Genomic DNA, 15067 nt, shown 5'->3' on the forward strand with positions numbered 1-15067 from the left:
AAAAAAAGGTTTAACCGAAACTGTGAGAGTGAAATGGGTACCATTTTATATTAACTCCTGAATATATTACTCTATGGCATTAAATGTGAAATGTACATCTCTCTCTATTTCAGAGCGTTTGTTACATTACCTCCTCTGGGATCAATTCCACCATAAGAAGGATTCATGCAGAGTCATAAAGCACCCTGGGGAGACCCACAGAAAAAAAAAAATCCTAGTGCAGGAAAGAAAAATTACTTGCTTCCTCATGCACACCTTGAGGAACAGCAACATAATGTCTATAGTACATTATTATTTGGTACAGGAAAACACTACTTGTCAGTGATTCAACTATTCTAATCACCACAGGTTACTAATTCATACATTTTCAGGGTAAGCTTAGAAGACAATGCCATGTTTGTAGCAGCAGAATTTTTCCACTGGAAAAAGTGGAATTTATTGAGGATCTTTCTATAGATCTATTCCTCTCCTTCCATTCAGCAATACAGGAAATTCAAGGAGCAGAACTGAGACATGCAATTGAGTAAGAGTTTTTCCCAAAGTAATGACCAGAAATCAGCTTCTGCAGGACATTTCATGGGCATTTCAGATATTTTCCTTTTATATCTGATGTAACTGACTGTGGATACTTCATTATCTTTATAAATGTCTAATCTTTTCGGGGATTTTTACAGGAGTTCAAGTTAATTTGTGATGTGGATAATTTATTTTGTTTTACCAGTCTCATATAGACATGAAGACAGACTTTCAAGGTGGCATAAGATGCTATAACTATGTATTTAAATTCTCCCTGTAGTCTGTTGAAATAAGGTTGATAAAGTCTTGAGACCTACTTTAATGGAAAATATAGGCAAACATAAAATGCAGAAATTCTAGACTCTATCGCTTGTACTACAAAAGGACAAATTTCATTTGCCCACACATGGATGGTTAGTGCCATCTGAAATGAGAGCAGAGGCATTTTCTGGAACAGCAGGGGATACTCTGCTATGTTATTCAATACCTCAACTGAGTTCCCTTTGAACAAACGGATAAATTCTCTCCCAGTGTCTTAAAATGAGCTGAGCCCTTCATTGCCTTCAACTCGCAGACAGGTCCATCCCAGATGAATAACCACTTCTTCACTTCAATTTGGAATTTTCCCTGCTCTTAAGTGTGTATCACTGAGAATCACAAATGGATAAAGAAAATAACATACCTCTTTACAATTAATTCCAAATAGATGGACATTACTAAATATCATATTTTCCACAGTCTCTTTAAGTTTCACTTGGCAATATTTTCAAACCCCCTAAGTGGGCAAGTGTATCTGTATGTTTATTTATCCACAAGGATTCTGTCTTCTGTGCCTTTGTTGAGGCAGGATTCCACTAATTAATAAAGAATTTAGAGAGAGAGCTTGCAACTGATTTTGAAATAAGATTACATTAATTTCAGTTATTTTCTGTCCTATTCCTGCCACAGCTGTAGACCAATACCAGATGTCCTTTTCCAGATCCAGCTGTGTGTGCTGCCTTTGGGTGTTAATACTTCCAGCTGTTTACCACAGCTCACCAGCTGATGAAGGTAATTTGAGCTAAGACTTCTCAAATTATGTGTTTTAAGGAGTATGGTCTCTGTGCCTTTCACAGAGTTGGACAGGAATTAGTACCTAGCAGAACGGTGGTAGGAAGAAAGCCAGTGTCAATAACCGTCACACATGGCATAGTTACTCAGATATAAATCTCAGTTTATGGTGTATCATTTTTATCATTCGTGCTTGTTGGACAGACATTTTCATTAAGATACCCACATGTATTTCCCCTGGTCAGTGAAGATTAATATTAAACTCAGTAATCTAATGGGTATGAAGAATAAGATGTGTGAAGAGGTTGCTTTCTAAGATTAGTTTCTGTGCTCTTTTATACATGAAATGCAGGGTGGATACATTCTCCTTGAAGGGTTTAAAACACTGCCCTGGTCTGTATGATGTTGCAATATTTCTTCTCAGACTTTCCTTTCCCTGTTCTGAATCCCTAATCAGACTCAGGGAAAATAATAAGACCCCTCTGGACTTTTACTGAAGTTTCTGTTTACAAATGTCAAGCCAAGACCTCTTTTTTATATGTATGAATAATAATATTTTTTTATATTTAATTTAACAACATGAATCAAAGAGTCAGTTTATTTGTAATTGACGCAAAATACCTCTATTTTTCTGAGAATTAAATCATGCAAGGTTAAATTCTATATTCAGTTGCATGCACAGTAGTAAAAAAATTGGGTAGCGCTCAGAAATCACATCTGCTCCCTAGCACGACGTAAGAATTTTTCATACACAGAGAAGCTATGGAGTTTATTTTCAGACATTACCCACCACACCCTAGATCTGATTGCCCTTTAGAACATGTGCACTGTTTCAGTCAGATTGGTCTTCAGAATGACTAGCAGTTGAATTTGAGAAGGCAGAAGGGTGAGTTTGACTTGGAAATGACTGAATCTTTTTCTACAGAGGACTGTTCCTTTCTGCCTAATTTAATGTATTTTACAGTTTCAATGTGCTGCAGATATTGTATTTTAAATAATTTGTTGGTGTCTGCATCTCTCAAAAGATAAAATTTCCTGTAAGTAAAAACATAACATCGATTTGAAATATCCACACCTTGGGAACATTGTGTGATGCAATGAATGTTTTGTTCAGCCACGTAAAGGCTGTACAGTGCATACATTCATGTTATATTTAGTAAGCCTGTACTTAGTGGAATTGGTAAACAATGTCAGTTTGTTTATTATTTTCAAATTATTTACCAGAAAAAAACCCTAATCTTTATATATTTAATATATTCAACACATTTTCAATGAATGTTTTTTAAACCGATTAATTTTTATCTTGGTAGTTAGTAATGAAAAAATAACACTGCAACAGATGTTAATATCCACAAAACAAGATCAGATTAGAAAGGGTTAGAGCTAATATCCATGAAATTCAGAACAGATCCTGCCTGCATTTAAAAACACAAGTAAATACCTGGAACAATCTGTTTATACAAAGACTGTGAAATATATCTGATGGAATCAATAATTTCAGTTTTATGCTATCTGACATTTCTATAAAAATGTGAACCTCTTTAATGTAAAGGAAATCTAGTGTATTCAAGAAAAGAACCTACTAAAATACATTTGAGAGTTTCACGAAGTGTATTACCTAATGGCAATCTGCTCAACAGTGATACAACTGTCAAAATGAGTAGAAGAGGGCATAGAATTAGTCACATTAAGCGAATATTTATCACTTCAAGAATATTTTAGCAAAGGTAAAATCCAATACAAACATACATTTGACCTTTTAATATACTAGATCATTCCTCATCAGTGTTGCATGTCAGCGTAGTCCCACAACCACAGTGCAGCAGTCACAAGTAGCTCGCTGGCGCTCACACTGAGAATGAAGATGCTGATATTAGAAAACATATTTAGTGAGATGATGTTTATGTACATTGTACAAAAAGATGAAAAAAATTGCAGGTTTGGCTGTAATTTCTATAACTGCAGGCCCAGATGATAGCAAGGTGCTTTACTTTTAAACCATATAGGATTATACCATATGGATGTGTGTGTGTGGGGGGGTGTGGTGTGTGTGTGGTGTGTGTGTGTGTGTGTGGTGTGTGTGTGTGTGGTGTGTGTGTGTGTGTGCGTGCGCGTGTGTGCGTGTGCGTGTGTGTGGTAATATACTGGAAATAAAGAACATAGTCCTGCTGCAACAAAGAATGAACAAAACCCCAAACAGAAACCACAATGAAGAGCCCTAGCATAAGCCCTGTTTCTAGATTCAATAATAATGGGAGCTGCCAAAAATACCCAGCATCTCAAGCCGTAAAGGCTTCCTACTTGTGGATTTACACATAGAACAACAGAGCTGTTTGGAGGAGAAAGAGAACACAGGTGAATGAATTAGTTCCTCCCATGCAATGAGCCTTCCCACGGAGCAGCTGGCTCTCTTGCCCTGTGCAGGTATGCCGGGCACTCGTGTGGCCTGACTTCTCAGCATTAGAGTGTTAGGCATTGTGCTGTGAAAGAAGCTGTCAGGAGCTGAATTGTGGCTTATAGGAGTATACTATATATACTTACATTTGTAAAATGTTATTCTATTATTAGATGCTCCTTTGAGATGGGGAAGTGCTGTTTTCACAATGTGAGAGACAAACACCTGAAGTATCAAAGCTATGTTTGAAAAATACTGGCTTAAATGGGTTAAACGCAAAGTCTTGCCAATGAATTTGAAATCGAGCCTAGGCTAGTGTCCTAAGTACAGGACTTTGACTACAGGACCTATTTTATAATTAGCACTGAAAGTAGCTTCTGCCCCAGGAAGGTACTGGATAGAGCTTGTTATTATGGGACAATCACAGCACAGTATACCGTACCACACTATTTCTTAATTTCCAAGCTTTCCTCATCTTAATTGTTTTACTCTCAGTCTGACATGTTAAGTGAAAGGATGATGACATTTTGGTCCTTCTTTTTCATAGTAAGTCAGAGGAAGGAGCACGTTTTTGTGTCTATTGAGGGAGTAATAAACAATATCATAAGATCAGGAAATAGATATTCTCAATGTAATAAAATATATAAAATTAATGTATTTTAAATAAAAGAAACTCAGAAGTATTCTTTCTGGCTTTTCAAATAATTTAGGTGAAACTTCAAATTTGTTTTTTAACATTCTCATTAGAATTATTGTAATGTGTAATAGGACAGATGATTAAATTTTATAAATTACAGACTTTTTAACCTAGCAAATGTGAATACAAGAATGTTTCACTGTTATTTGATCTTTAGGTTCAATTTTTTTCCAAGCATGAAACCTATCACATTTAATATTTTTGTACACTTTTGCACAAATCTGTTCAGTTTCAGAACTGACATTTATTTTTTAAAAAAAAAACAAGTCCTGCAAATAATTAACCATCTACTAATGAAGTTCAAGAGGTTTTTTAAGATCCGTTAAAATTACTTTTTGTCAAAGTGTTTTCTGTAAGTCTTTTGAAAAATGATGGGTTTTCAGGCTGCTCAGACATAGACGTTATTTAGACCAAGGTAGGCAGGTAGAAGAAGCACTTTAACCTGATTTGGCATACATAGAACCAAAACTTTTCAGCAAAGTCCAATAAGAATAAAAAAGTCAGATATTTTCACGTGAAACTGTTTGGGGACCTAACAGCAACTCAAAAGAACACAACAAGATCAACAAAAACTTCAAGTAAGTTTTTCTCATATAAAATTATCTTCTGTCTCAGAAGGAAAGTATCAGAATAAAAAACCCAATCTTATTTTTGCTAGACATTTTCTTCAGGAAAGAAAATAAATATGAATTATTTGGACTTTTTTGGCTTTTAAAATAATATAAAATCATAATTTAATACTTTAAGATTAATAATAATAGATTATAGATGCAGAAATAAATTTTACACCCAGGCATATAGAACAAAGAGAACAAAGGGCTGCTCAAAAGCCATAAATGAGTTAATGACTTGCCTATCTACATAAATATCTAAAAGGGAAGAGTTAAAAGAGAATAACATGAAAAGTTCCTCCAGTAGGAAATAAATACTGGAAATTAACTCTAAAATTATTTAGTGCAATATGGAAATATTTTGTCTTGTTGACTTTTTGTGGTTTACATATAGTCTTATGTTTGGAAAAAAACCCACCCAAACCAGGCTTAACTTAAACCAAACACACAGAGACCAGTTCTGACTTTGGTGTTACTGAGATGCATTGAAGAAAGGTTTTTTTCCTTTTTCTTTTTCTCCCTCACCACCACTACCATCATCACGCAAACACACACCCCAGAAAAGGAAGAGGAAAGAAAACCCAAACACCACAACACTGTATCAGAAGAGGGACAGGTCAAGTCTTCCTCCTATATGAGGACAGAGATAACTTAACACTTACAGCAAAGGGAAAAGGGGTCACTTTCTGACAGCAATTCTTCTTTGTCATTTAAAGGGGAGTTTTTAAAGAGGTGCAATCCACTGAGGAAAAGGTCATAAGATCAAAACAGCATGCAATGGGCAAATATACATTATATGGTGGTTGGTCTCATGGGACATGCACTACCCAGCTACCAGTTGCTTATTTTGTAGCAGAGCACTCTGTTGGGATTTGCCAAATCAGTGAGCTGAAGTGCTGACACCTGCAAGCCACAGCATGCAGAAACTCAGTCTGATGTGATTTAGAGGGTCAACATGAATCTCACAGACACAGAAAGGTAAAACTACTGGGATTTAAAAAGCATGAGGTATATAGAGGAAACTTACTTCTTAGGTCTAATCTTCTTCCATAGGAGCAATATGTCCCAAGACTTAACTCATTCAGTGACAAATGCAAGCCTTGATCATCACCTTCTTTTTAGTACTCCCAATGTCATTGGTAGTGCTATCTATTTTGATCTCATAACTATTTTTTTCTTCAAAGAGAGCTAAATAACCATGATCTCTGATTTATAATCTAGCTTTTGCGAAGCATGAACTCTCACATAAATGTTCTACTAAAATTTCTCAGTCAGCAAATTACAAGTCCAAATGAGCCATACAGTCCCATGGTGAACTTCCTAGAAAATTCTGTCATTTGATCATTTCTAAACCTCTGCTTTTTACAAGAGGGTTTCAGAGGCAGGTTGCTATGTACCAATATAGTCTGGACTGTCTTGACTGACAATGTGGCAATATAGAATGAAAAAAAAAAATAATAAAAAAAAAAGATGATTTGCAGAGATCCATCACTTAGAAGGATTTGTAGCTTTGGATACACTGACACTGAATTATAATGCAGGGTAGTCCTTTACAAATGACAGAACATCTGACTTCCAGGAAAGAATGGCTCAATGAATATGAGAAGTCTAAGGTGGCAACAGCCTCCTTAATGACTGCATGCTACCAGGTGGCAAATGCACATTTAAAACAGAAATGTCAAAAATAGATTGGGTATAAGATTAAATTCAGTATCTCTTTGGGGCAAAATGAGGTGAAGACTTTTAGAGCCTTAAATAAGAGATGGAAGCCATAATGTACAGAGAAAAAGAAATCTTTTTTTGCTTGGTTTCTCTGGGATTACATACAGCATATCAAACATACCAATAAGGGGATTAAACTGTGAGAGAAAGCTTGTGGAAAAATATAAGACCATTTAAGTGTTTACTAAGACTAAAACAAAGATGACAGAGATGTTGATAGAACAACTATGTAAAAGGTGTTCAACACTTGCTGTAGGTTATAGCCATTTTTCTAATATGGACTGATAACATTGGCCTAGGTAATAGTGAGGTTTTGTCCCGTGGTGCATTACAGGAGCTGCAACCATAATTCCAGTATATAATCTTTATAAGGGACAACAAAAAGAAACTGGGGTGATTGTTCCAGCCCTATCATGGGTGTGCAGCTTGGTTTTAGATCCTTTCTTCAGTGGTGTCAGTTTGAACTCTGTTCCGTCTTTGCTTGATGTGCTGAATATTTAACAAACCCAGTTATTAAACTGCAAATTTTAAATCCCCTTTTATGATCTCTCTTGCTTTCTAAAAATTGATAAATAAACCCAGCCGATTGCTCTATGCTAGCCCACCTATTAGTTTAGGGACATTTTCACAAATCACAGCACCAGAGCGTACAATAGGTCTTGTGAGTGGGAAGCACAGAATTTTGTCAGCTCAGGTGTCTCCTGTTTTCTACTAGTTTGTGTCTTTTAATTTATGTGCCTGTGCTGCTGATTGTCTTCTTCTTCACTGCCGGTCATAATTATGGATCTGTTTGTAGAAATATTTAGTTCTGTCTGTATGCTTTGCAGTTTGCTCCATAAAAGCTTGCTGAAATCTGGGCTGATCTTTCATGAATGTTTGTTTCATAGTAGCCAATAAGCATGATATAATTATCTAGATGTTGGATATTGAGGATATCACTGTGTTACCATCAGAAGATGAGACTGGGCACTGTAGGCTTAGACAATAAATAGATATTAGAGAAGTCATACATTTGTACAGTAGCTCAAAGGAGAAGAAAATTCCCTCGGCATGATTATTCATAGGTTTAGTACAGAAATAAAAAAAATCAGTGAAGTTTCTGACTTCTTGATCCTTTCTTTGCTAATCCCAGATCACACCCACATTGAAAAAAAATAATAAATCACTTCTTTCTAATCTGTTTCTGGAAATTTTTGATAACCTCAGGGCAAATTGCATACAAGCTTGTCCTTTGCTGAGAAATACAATATGAACTTGAGTATACGAACTAGTGAACATGATTTCCCATCGATTTTTTTGTCTTTTTGAGGAGGCTAAGACGATACGAGAATTGTTTGAAGGTGTTGTCATGATTCTAGAACTTCTAAGTATGCTCTGGATCTATGGGACACTGCTAGAGTGTTTCTTTTCTTCCTGTCTATTTTCATACACCTTCTAGTACCACCAATTACCTTTACAACACATTTTGCTTGTTCCAGTTTTATTCAAATTGGGAGAACAGACACACAAAACATGCATAGCCAGTAATAATTATATATACTCTTTATCCATAGGAAATTAGGCTAAAATGTAAGAAGATCGCAAATAATGGAAAATATTTGGCAGAGACAGTACATGAAGACTGAATGGAATTAACATGCCTCTGAGTAGGAGGAAATTTGCACTACCCACACATATTTGTCTTTTGATAGCTCTGCAATCAGTTTAGTCTGTATATCTGGATACATCTTTCAGATGTTCAACCTCATTAAAAGCTTCTCTTTAAAGGAAGACTTGCTTTTCTTGTTGCATTATCTTTCCAGTAATAGAATTAAAATTAAAGGAGCAGCCGTCGTTATTTCCAGCTGCCTTTTGCAGATTTAATCCCTACAATGTATCCTCCTTTTTCCTAATTCTATTTGCAAAGAATTTGAGCTATAGGACCTCCATAATTTCCTTGGAGAGAGAGGTTCACATGGTCTAAATGCTTACATTCTAGAACGTACTAACGGGGACATATTTTTCCTCTTGTTCTGATACAAAAAACTCCTTCAGGAATTTAATAAAGATAAAATTGACCATTGTTTTGAGGATTAATTCTGAACCTCTGTTTTCATGAGGTAATGAGATCCTTTTTGTGCAGTTTCTAAGACAACAGAAATGAAGAGGTCTGGTTTCTCTATATATATTGGAATTGGTTACCTTGTAGTTATAATTTTTTCCCCATGCTAAAGGTTTTCTCAGAAAAAGAAAAGCTCTCAGGCAAAAGAATGCTTGCTCTTGAATGTAGTGCAGTTGGAACAAAACACAACCATTATTTTAACTGTCCGGTGGTTGCTGCATGGCAAGCTACAACTGAAATACTCCCAAAATGCTGAATCTCAGTGATTATGACCCAAGGTTTTCCAGGAAGGTAAGAAATCCTGAGAATGATTCTTCCAAAACAAAACCCATAAAGGCCCTGGGAATCTTCCTTTCACTGAGTCATCTGGGATTTAAGACATGCATTTGAAGTTCTGTGGATCACAGACCATAGACCCCCAGAGCTGTATCACAGATCTATTAACTGATGAAGAGCCAGACACTTGAAAACTTTGTGACCTTTGACTAATGATTGGAATCTCAACATTTTCCAAAAGACGGTTTTATTTAATTAATTAACTAGAAACATAGATTTAAACTTTCTTTAAAAAACCCAACCAAACAAGTATTTTTCTTTTATTATTCTTTTAAAGAGCCACTTTGAAAAAAATATAATTTGTTGGGAAATAAGACCTATACCTTCTGATCAGTTCTTGTAGATTCGATGTGGTAGAATAAGTACATAAATACTAGAAATTGATGAGAAAGGTGGCTCTAATTTAGAGATTGAAATATTGGAAAAAATTGAAAGAAATTACCTTCAGACACTCCATAGTTCTACATTCTGATCCAAGAGCAAAAGTACTCACCTATTCATTATATTTTCATTGTTTTTGAAAGCAGGAAATATTAGAAAATTGTGGGAAGGCCTTTTCATGCAATAGTTCCTGTTCAGCTTTGAAAGCCAAGAAGTTTACAGGACAGCATATCAGAAAAGGATTTAGATATACTTAAGCTTTTGCAACTCATTCTTCACGACTACAGATTTAATTTCACGAGGATATCATGAACTGCACAGTCCAGCACCCGTTTCTTTAACAGATTCCTTTCCCCTCAGCACAGCTAAGTATTTAGTTTTTCAGTTTGTTCAGCTAAGCCCCTGCTGTTAACTACATCACTCACTGCCTTCCCAATGTGACTGTGTCTCCTTGTCCTTACCTGCAGCTGTTGATGCTTGGAGATCCACCGAAAAAGATGCCACCCCTCTCAGCAAAGGTACAGCTAGGCATTTTTTTGAGCTGTGTGATAGAAAGCTTTTAGCTCCAGAAATACCTGGTAGGGGCATGATAGCCATTAATAAAAAAGCACACAAGCTTGAAAGGAGTCCTTTTGTATGTCCTTGGCAAATATTTGCAGAAAATGGTATCACTTTTTTGTACGCTGCACCCAACTTGTCATGAGAGAAGCTTTATCTGTCATTTGAACTTAAACAAGCTTATTACAAATTGTGTAATGCAGGGCCCAGTAAAGCAAACATAGTTTTCCCTATACCACATTAAACAGTTAACTAAAAGACAAATACCATCTTTAGCTATGAATACATACTGATCCCCCAGTATTGCTCAAAGTAAGACTTATTCTGGGGTCTTTGCAGATTCTCAAGGCCTCCAAAACACACACCTACATACTCCATATGAATGCCAAATAATACTGCTTTAGGCGTGGGTAGGGGAGTGGCATGACCACTCAGGTGACTTTTAAGGGAACTGTCAGCTAAGAGTTGAGTGTTGACTCTATACAGCTACTAATGTAACCGAGGAACAGACAGCATTTATTCTAGGTACCTTTTGCTCATACATTAGTGCGTTTGTTGCATTGGTGGGTTGCTTGATTTTGTTGTTGTTCTTTTGAATCTTAAACTTAGGTTCTGCAGGCTTCCTTAATTAGTGTAATACCTTTGAAAATAATAGAATAATTTAGTCTCACCAGCTTTGTCCATTTTTAGTGGAGACCTTAAATTTCAAAAAGTCTTTCTTAACAGAACTACAGAGCCGATCTAGCCTGATTATAACAAGACATTTATTTCAGTAATAACTGAAAGGTTTGACCTAGACAGACATAGTACTGATAGTCTTTCCTTCTTCAGTTCCCAGAAGAATTAATATATTATTTGCAAGATAACATGAGCTACCAAAGTTAAGTTAAAGGAGAGTTTATACACTTTAAGGGAAAGTCTGTTGGTTTTAATCTACATAAAACCAGTCTATGTCTGAAAAAAGATCAAGAACATGGCTCTGAGACAAGCTTATTACTGACTTTGGGAACATCCTGAGCTTCCAGGATGTAATATTCTGCAGGTTTAGAATGAAATCGGAAATAATTCAGTAACTAGCCAGCAAAGTCAAGAACAACAGTAACTCCAAAATATTTTCAGCAAATAAATCCTCCCATATACTATCCCCCCACTCACAATGCAGTATCAAATGATGTATTACTGATTCAGTTTAAAGACTATTAACTTTCAAAAAGCCCCTGAAAGTGATTTGTAACTGCATCTCATATTCTTAGCTGTCCCTTCTGTGGTGTCAAAGTAATCCTAACTCTGACCAAGCAATAAATAACATGATTACTATGTTGAAATCTGTTCAGTGATGATGTAAAGCTAAAAAGAATGTGGAGCTTACATTTCCCGTTTACAGTAATGACTTGCTAAATTCAAACCCTGCTATGCTGATGGCCAAAGATCTTTTAACATGTTCCCAAAGCTTGTTGGAAAGAGTTATTTAAAAGGCTCCCAATTGTATCAAATTGTGCTGAGCTAGTTTCAGCTTGTTGTCATAACTTCCACTTAAAGGCAAAGAGAATTATTCAGGGAGCTTCCAAATGTGTTATGAGACTCAGGAATCCCGCACTACTAGTCTGTAAGATTCTGCGGGATGATCCTCATGGCCAAATGCCAAGGTCAGACTGGAATTGGAGAACTTTTTTTTGTTTGTTTTGTTTCGTTTTTGGTGAGAGTGACTTGCAGAAAAACTAAGTGAATGATTCTCTGAGAGAAAAATTCAGGAGCGCTGAGCCTTGCTGGGTCTCCCTTGTGTACCTTCTTTCAGGCAGTTTGGTGGTAATGTACCTGTGATCCAAGAGCTGCTTCCCACAGATCAGTACAAGGTTGACAGTGTGCTCCCTGCTCCAGAGCTCCTGTGTTCTCACACATGACGTGTCTCACACAATGATGTCTCTCATGCATCTCTCCCGCTTCCCTAGGCTGCTTTATGATCTCAGGAACCCCCGTTAGGCCTTAGCCTCTGTTCAGTGAGTTGGGCATTTAAGCATGCCTTGACTGTACTAGCAGGTATTGCACAGCTGAGGTGGGAAACTACACTGGCTTTACCAGAAACATACCTTATCTGCACAGCAACAACACCTTCTAGACTTGGAGAATTCTTTATCTGGAACATAACAACCCTATAATCTCCCTTAAGAACTCCCATTATTATGACTTTGAGTGGTATGGTACCACTGCCACTGCAATTTTGAGAAAAAAAATCCATAAATTACCAACTTGGATTGTGGCCAGAATGGAAAATTACTGGTAACTAAAGTCAATCATCTCTGAACCTATCAATGAAGGCCCTAAGTGAGGCCCTTTGAGCTCTTCCAGACTGCAGCAGGCTGTGAACCGCATCTCCCTCTGAACAGGATGCCTTTCAGAGCTCATGAACTCCCGTTTGCAGTACAAGGGAGACTGCCACTGAAAGCTGATGATGGGACCTGGGCTGATTTTCCTGCTTCTTGGAGCTCAACCCTTTGCCCGTTGAGCAATGCAAAGGAATCCAACGTGAGTATTTCGCTGAACTTGAGGGGAACTTTTAACAGGTGTAACTTTGTACAAGTATCTCTATACTTCTATTCCTTTGTGTCTAACTTCATAATAAGAATAGTATTAGTAGTACCATTTTTAAATCCATAGTTAAGCCACTTTTATAATTTAAGTAAATCCTGTATCATTCACTTTGTAAATGATAAATTAGTTGATGATTTAAATACTGCTAAAATACTATGATCATTCTTAAACTTTGTATATTCCTTATATCCTTTAGACATAAACCATTGACCATGTCTGAGACTAGGATTGGACCTAGCCACACCTGAACTCCATTAAAAGTTTAGAAATCAAGGGGTCCCATTCTGAACTTCATGACTCAATGGGAGGCTCTCCCTTACTGTTTAAATTTTTAGTTTCCATGTAAAAAATTTCAACTTTATTTTAATTTGATTCTTTGTGTGATTTCTTTACTTTCTAAGTAATGGAATGAACCTTGCCATCCAACTTTGTGCAGTTGCACTCCCACAAATTCTTATTAAAGCTTTTTGGCTTATACCTTTGATGGTGAATCTTAAAGCAACTTAACCTAAATCACTTGTTCATGACACTCATCAGGAAGTCCTTAACACATCGAGGCCTCACTAACATCTGGCCACGCTATGTAGGATGCCTGTTCACCTCTATGGAAGACTTGCACAAGGGAAAATTATGTACATAGCCAAAGAGAGAACCAAAGCTGACCTCCCCTCCAGAAAGGGCAGACATCAATAGCTAAGCAGCTATCCACATCAGAGCTTGGGTCAATGCTTTCCAATATCAGCACATCTGGGATAGCATAAAAAGCACTGCTCATCAGCACATCTGGAGCTCAGAAAAGGTCAGAGCTAGCCCTGTAGGAGCTTGCAACCTCAATTTTGGGAAAATGTCATCATTTGGCATAGTCAGTATAGTGTCTCAGAGTATGCTACCTGCTGAAATCTGAAATTGTGTCAAACTCAGTCCAAATTGCAATTTAAAAAACCTTATAAATTGGCTAACCTTTGATGATTTTCCACAGGGATTACAAAATGTGTACCCTAACCCCAAACCAGCTTCAGGTTTTTTTTTCAATAAGTCATGAGGGGACATGAAAGTACCTATGCTTTAAGATAGGCAGAAGACTAAATTAACATTGTTAATCCCTCTCTTGAAGCAACTAAAGCATTTAAGCAAAATTTCCACCAAATAGAGAAAAATGTTCTGATCTTGTGGCAAACAAAGTATAAGAAATGTTAACCCAAATATGTAAAATTTGTAAAGCTATGAGCAACTGAAAATACGCTTTCCTACCATAAAATAGCTGGCAGCTTTAATAATAGGTAGCATTATCAGCCCTACCTGCAGTAATGTATATTATATGCAAGTACAAATGATATATTTACATACCCTAGTGAAACCAGGAGGGTTTTTTAATACCTCCCATTACTATAACAAATTGTTTTCTCAAAACTGTTATTTCATTAGAGAAATTAGTAGGAGACAACCTAAAGATTACTGTAATAGTACCAGCTATAATATTACTTACTGGCACCATACAACAGATAATACATTATTAAAATCTACTTTAACTCTGTCCTCCATCTGGACATGAGCTGTACATGCTGCAAGCATTGCATGAGTGTACTTATGCTGTACTGGTTCAAAGACTAATATTGTAGGACGTAACCCAAAAAGGATAACAAGTCTACTAATAAGATCTTTCATTCTGCTGTTACCATGGTCTGTACCTTTTCCTGTTGCTGTTTTGACTGCAGAAACGTGTCAACAACACTACTTAATGAAAGATTCTCTTGGAGAAAACTTCTGGAGTTGTGAGCCCTGCTGGCTTCTTGCAGCAATTTATAAAGAGCACCCTGAGTTCTCTCCAAACTGAAAATACATTTTTCATACGAACTAGCATAATCAGACATAACAAGACTGACTATCTTAGCAGGAATGAGGTGAAAAAGAGGCATAAAAGATGCATCAATTTCAGAAGTTAAAAATAATTCAGAATATTCTGCTGGAGATTGCAGCTTTGTGTCAAACTATGGATGAGGTAGCCATGTGCCTGTAAATTATGGGCATTGCATGCAAACAGTGGCTTCATTTATTGGTCTGCTGTATGTGTACTTACAATGCTTGTAATTGAGGATGATTACGGTTAATGA

This window comes from Falco naumanni, chromosome 3 (genome assembly GCF_017639655.2).
Source record: "Falco naumanni isolate bFalNau1 chromosome 3, bFalNau1.pat, whole genome shotgun sequence".
In the NCBI taxonomy this organism is placed as follows: Eukaryota; Metazoa; Chordata; class Aves; order Falconiformes; family Falconidae; genus Falco; species Falco naumanni.